Source organism: Ochotona princeps, unplaced genomic scaffold, assembly GCF_030435755.1.
Source record: "Ochotona princeps isolate mOchPri1 unplaced genomic scaffold, mOchPri1.hap1 HAP1_SCAFFOLD_199, whole genome shotgun sequence".
Lineage (NCBI taxonomy): Eukaryota > Metazoa > Chordata > Mammalia > Lagomorpha > Ochotonidae > Ochotona > Ochotona princeps.
This window is the reverse complement of record NW_026697386.1, coordinates 25,486-31,829: the sequence shown is the minus strand read 5'-3', so window position 1 is coordinate 31,829 and position 6,344 is coordinate 25,486.

The following is a 6,344-nucleotide window of genomic DNA, read 5'->3' as shown; positions in this document are numbered from 1 at the left end:
GACTTCTCACCAAGCCAAACAAAAACACTTGGAAGAGAGCTATCACATTGTTTCATCCCGTACCTTGAAGCAATTTGAGTCAGAAATGAAACTTACTGGAGCTAGCTAGCTAGAACATTTGAGTCACCAATACGAAGAAAATCACTTAAAAGGAGATGCTTAAAAACTTTGCTTTGACAAAGGATCAGTTTCTAACTCCATGTGCCAAAGACAAATACTTAGAAAATGCTTTATGCAAGATGATCAATTATACCAAACATCTTAAAGAATTTGTTACTTCCGATTGGCTGTGAGAGTTGAATAATGTTAGAAGTCTTAAGACCTCAGGACTAGCAGCAGAGATACATGCAGCATGGTGACCGGAACCCTAAGGACTCTGCAATATGAATAATTCCCTGGAGAATACCATCTCCTTTGAAGAGTATATCCGTGTGAAGGCCCGGTCTTGTAGGAGACCTGCAGCCCCTTCCTTTCCTCCAGAAAGATGGAACCTGATGACGGGTGGACCCTCTAGGGCAGCTCCCCTGCTGGCTTCCTCCCTGGACTGGCAGGTGGCACCCACCCCAGAGGAGCCAAGTTCTTTTCTTTCTTCATGCTCAAACATAAACTTAGCATCTTAAATGAAGAAAAATGAGGGGATCTTCAATTATGATTTATTACAGACAATTTCTTTTACACCCTCCTTGATGACAAGTGACATTTTAGCTGTAAAAGTAAAAACTTTACATGTCTTTTTTGTTTTGTTTTGGCCTAACAATGAGTCCTTAAACTTGGGGCCCCGTGCCTGATGGAATTATTGTAACATACACTCGTGTATCATATACAGATACCATTCTGTTTCTCTTCTGTAGTCTTACTCTAGTTGTTTATTAAGAATGACAAGCACGTCTTTTCAAAAAAAAAAAAAAAAAAGAATTTGTTATTTCCTAGGCCTGGCATGGTAGGCTAGTGTTTAAAGTCCTTGCCTCATACCTGCTGGGATCCCACATGTGTGCTGGTTCTAACCCCAGCAGCCCCACTTTCATCCAGCTCCCTGCTTCTGGCCTGGGAAATCAGTTGAAGATGACTCAAAGCCTTGGGACCCTACACCCTCGTGGGAGATCAGGAAGAGGCTCTGGGCTCCTGACTTCAGGTTGACTCAGATCCAAGCATTGCAGACACTTGGGAAGTAAATCAATGGACAGAAGATCTTCCTCTCTGTCTCTCCTCCTCTATATATATCTGACTTTGCAATAAAAATAAATGAAAACTTTAGAATTTTATTTCAAACAAAAAAAAAATAGAATGTGTTGTTTTCCTGTGGAACAAAATATCTTACAAATAATGCTTTTTGCAAATAAGAACATGAATAATTCACAACGCAAGAATACAAGTAATCCCACACCTTGAAATAACTTTACAATTAGAAGACATCTTGACCAATAAACATAGGCACCAGTGTACATTAGCCATTTTGAAACTTTTCGAAATAAAGACCTTTGTCCCATGCAAATATTCTTTCACTTTAATAGAACACACAAACTAACATGCAGAATTTGCTCCTCTTTATAGCACAGCTCTAGGTATACACAGTGACATTAGGGCAACAAATTCGGCATAATTTGATAACCTCACAATGTATTTCACATGATCTAAATTATTCCAAATGACAATCATACCATCCAACTGAGTCTCATTCTTTGAGAGTTCCTGAGATCCTGTCAGAAGTCCCAAAGTCAGGATGCTTGTTTCAAGGCCTGGCTCAGTGGTCTAGTGGCTAAAGTCCTTGCCTTGAAAGTGCTAGGGTCCCATATGGGTATTGGTTCTATTCCTGGCAGCCCTGCTTCCCATCCAGCTCCTTGCTTGTGGCCTGGGAAGGCAGTGGAGGATGGCCCAAAGCTTTGGGACTCTGCACCTGTGTGCAGGGACTGGGAGGAGCTCCTGACTCCTGTCTCATGGCTCATGGCTCCGAATCAGCTGAGCACCAGCCATTGCGCTCATTTGGGGTCTGAATCATCAGACAGAAGATGTTCCTCTCTGTCTGTCCTCCTCTGTGTATACCTGACTTTGCAATAAAAATAAATAAATCTCAAAAAAAAGATCCTTGGTTCAGCAATTTGAAGAATTCAGGGTCCACAGAAATTGATCAAAATAATATACACTTGATAGGGCATGTTCACAGACACTATAGACCAGATCTGATCACAGTTAGGATAACATTAGAAACTGGTGGATAGCTAATTTCTAAAACCAAACAACAAAAAGTGCAGAAGGCCTTGCAAGATACATGAAATCTCATTACTGAAATCAGTTACAATAACATGGAAAAACCTTGATTCAGCACATGAACCCATCATTTATAACAGTGAGATACATCTTGAGACAGAATAGAATTACATATTCCTATAGTTGAGGGGCAGAGTAACCTGCAGCACAGGGGGAAAAAAGTTCCCATTCTAGGAAGGGTTAATAAATTCAAGCCTCTACCCAGCTGGTTGACTGCTAATTCTCTCCATTCTTTATTTCACAAGCATGCCAGGCTGTACAAAAAGGAAATCTGGCACTTTCTCTTTAAACTCTGGTGCTCAGAAGAATCCCAGTGTCTTAGGTGGCACCCCGAGTCTTGTTCAGCAGCCCCCATCTTCCTGCCCATGCTAGTTCTGAGGCTCAGGCCTGGTCAAGGCTATCCTAGTTTTGCACTGAGACATACTCAGCAGACTAGCATGTGCCAGGAGTGGCCATCAGAGAAGGCGGTGCTTGTCGACTGACTTGGTAAGCATTGGCTGTGGTACAGGGTGGCAGGTCTGATTCAATGTTGCTTCCAGAGAATGATAACATAGAGGATTCAGAGGCAGGGGAAGAGAAGAGCTGGGGGCTGGACAGACACAGGGTCAGGCACCTGGCTGCAGGGCAGCCCTGCTACTGGTTCTATGCCTTAATGCACCTGTGGTGGATGATCACTTCTGAGTGACAGGATTCCTCCCAAAGTACTTTCTGAATCTCAGTTGCAGTAGGACCTCACGAGTAATGACATGGCATGACTCAACACTATGGAATCCCATGGAACAGGTTAGCTGCAATGGAAGAGGCCTGTGAGAATCTGTTGGGAAGTCTCCAGGAAGGAGGAGGGGGAGGGCCTCCTCGCTCAGAGTGCACTGTTGCTTCCAGTGACTCCTTGGATGTGCCTTCCTTTCCTGCCTTCCCGATAAGCATCTGCGCTCTAGTTGATAGATTAGCCAAGAACAAAGCTCTGCCCCAGATCAAAATAGCTTTGTTAACTTTCTTGGAAATCCCTACCCATATGAATAATGTATTTAATTCACTAAGCAATTAAGTCTTGTGACAATATCCTGAGTTTGAACTATTTTAATTAATCTGAGCAATGTAGCTTAAGTTTAAGTTAATGGAATTAAATCTGAGCCTGATAACTAATGTTTCACAGAAGTTTAACATGTTTGAACTAAGTTTCAATTGTTGCTCTGCTGAATGTTTAAAAACTAAAATCCTGGAAATAAACTTTTGCCAATTGCTCATAAGAGCACTGTGCTCCTCCGTTAGATCACGCCCCACCCAGGCACCCAAAACATTGATTCCAGCAGTAGGGGGTCTAGTGTTAGGGTCTGAAATCACCCCTCTGTTGGATAGCAGAGAACCAGACATGGATGCAATCAGCAAGCAGAGTTTATTGAGCTGGCTAGCCAGGGTCAATCTCCTCACATGGACACGCAGGACCAGCGGATGAAGCAAAACCCCAAGCCAGGGGAAAGCCAGATTCTTATAGGCTCGTTTGGTCATTACAGCAAAGCCCGTGCCCGCAAAAAACACCCCAATCATTTTAAAGCAAATATGAAACACTCCAATCAAATAGAGGCAAGGCTAAAGGCCCGTGAAATGCCTCAAGTCCCTATTCATCATGGCAAGATAAAACTATTCTAAGCTAAGGGGTTACAGATGCAAAGCAATAAGTAACATATCTGTGAAATACAGACCATGGAGCTATTTTATTTTTACCCTTATCAGGGCCACTGGCCCTTACTTACATCCTGAGCCTGGGTGTGGTGGACAATGGGCTATTGCTTACTCTTATCAGTGCCTGCAAAAGACCCACTGACCCTTACAGTCTAAGCCTGGGAGTGTGGCCTAAGTTATTTGTTTCTGCTTTTTACATTAAGCTGCTTCTGGCTTATTCAAACTACTTCTAATATGTAGACTTTTAAACATCTTGGTTGCCTCTAACACCAGCATAGCATGCTGTCTGCACTCGTTTGTCATGGCTTTCGTGATCTCTTCTTTGGTGATATAAGCATCTCATTTTACCTAAATACCATCTTCAAGTAACTACAACTTCTTCCGTAGAATTCAAAAACACTCAACAGGAAGTATTCCCAGGTTTTCATCAGCTCTCTGGACATTAACTCATGGATGCAGCTGGAGAAAGCTAACAGTCGTCAGAATGAGGCTCTACCAGCTGATTCTACCTGCCAAAACTCATTGAGGTTTCAATACTAAAACCAAGTAACACAGCAATTAGTACTCTTTCGGGCAGTTCTTGATGCCCTCTGTCGCCCAGACAGCAGCCTCCATGTCAAAGCCGCTATCCACTGAAACTTCAGTCCTATGGCGTGTGAATGTCATGACCACTATTGATTTGTAAAGGACCTTGGTTGTGTTATGGGATGCAGCCAGTGATAGCCAGCACCCCTTAACACAGTCAACCAATGGAATGTGGCTGTGTCCCCCACCCTCTGCTCACAATTTGGGCGAGTCAGTGAAGATGTTGATGTTCTTTATATTTCTAATTATGTACTCTCAAAAGAGTTCCTGAAGGTGGGGCCTAACAGCAATGGAATGTTAATTTCATCCTTAAGGAGAAGCCCTAAGTGTCTCCCACCCCTCCCTTCCTGCCTCCAGTTATTGAAGTCAATCAGAAGTATTGTATTGTATAAAACATTGTACTGTGCACATTTGAAACTGATTGGAGGGTGAGAGCTTAAAAACCCCTGATTTCTGCCATGCGGTACAGTGGTTCCTGGATTGTAACAGGAGCTGCTGACACCAAGCTTGGGCAATAAAGACTCCTGCTAACATCCTACACTTGGTTCTGGCATGATCTCTCTCACACTCTGCAACATTGGAACATATCTGCACTATGTTGTGCTTCCACAAAGACTGCTCCAAATACCGCAAATGAGGATGCACTCACTTTCCAAACACAACCAGATCTGTGTCGCTGGTTGGAAGATAAAGACCTATACTAATGTTGCCAAATATATGCACGTCAGCAGCCAGCCAGAGATCTTCCCCAACAGTTACACCATCTCCTTTCTCTTGGTTGCATCTCCTCATGCAGTCCCTGGGATGTCCAGGCTGTAAGTGCGACACTTCCACGGCATGTCACATGGGGGCGCTCTGTTCATTCAGCTGGCTGAGCTCCAAGAGGCTGTCCCACAACACATAATTTAGGCCCTACGTGGTCACCTGTTCTCATGTTTCTGGTGGTCCTGGTTGGAACTGGTGCTTTGGCAGGGAGCCATCACTCAAAAACAATGGTGATATTTAACTTCTCTTAGGGGATCTGTTGCCTAAATAGGTTTTATAAGAATCTTTTCCTGATGCACCTCAGAAGGACTTTGAAGTATCAACAAATCTCTGTGAGGTTGGAAGCATGTGAAACAAAAATGCATTCATGCATAAAATATATATTTAAATAACTCAGACAGCTGAAATAATATACCAAGTCTATGTTCAATAGTCCTACATTTTCCTGCCTTATATTAATTATATAAACATAAAATGTGAATTTATAAATGCACAATGTATAATGTAAATACACAACATGAATTTTTAAATGTTGACAAGTACACTTTTAGTTAAGTATGATGAGTCTCTATATAAAGTCCAATAAACCAACCAGAAACACAATTGTGTTGATCTCAGTGCTGACTGAATGGCTGGGCTAATTCTCAACTCCACCTGAGAAGTATGGCTGTGGCTCTGACAGAACCCAGTATTAGTTAACAGCACTGCTGTGGAATCAGTCAGCACCCAGCTGGGTCACCGGACCAGACACTGCCATGCCCACATCTTACCATTGATGCTGAACAAGCAAGGCAGTGGCCCAATGATGGCCAGTCAAGTGAAAGGCCAAGGGCGGGGAGGAGGGGAATCCAGGAGATCCCTAACACTGATGCAATTAGAAGCTCAGACATCCTGTTCCGGATGTAGACTCCATGAGAAATGATATAATGTGAGCACAGGGATCATTGTTGAAAAGGTTTCTGTTGCTACCAAGTAGGACCCCTGAGAGAACACACTGTGATTCTACAAAGGCACACCACTTTGCTTAGAATCAATCCTACAAAATA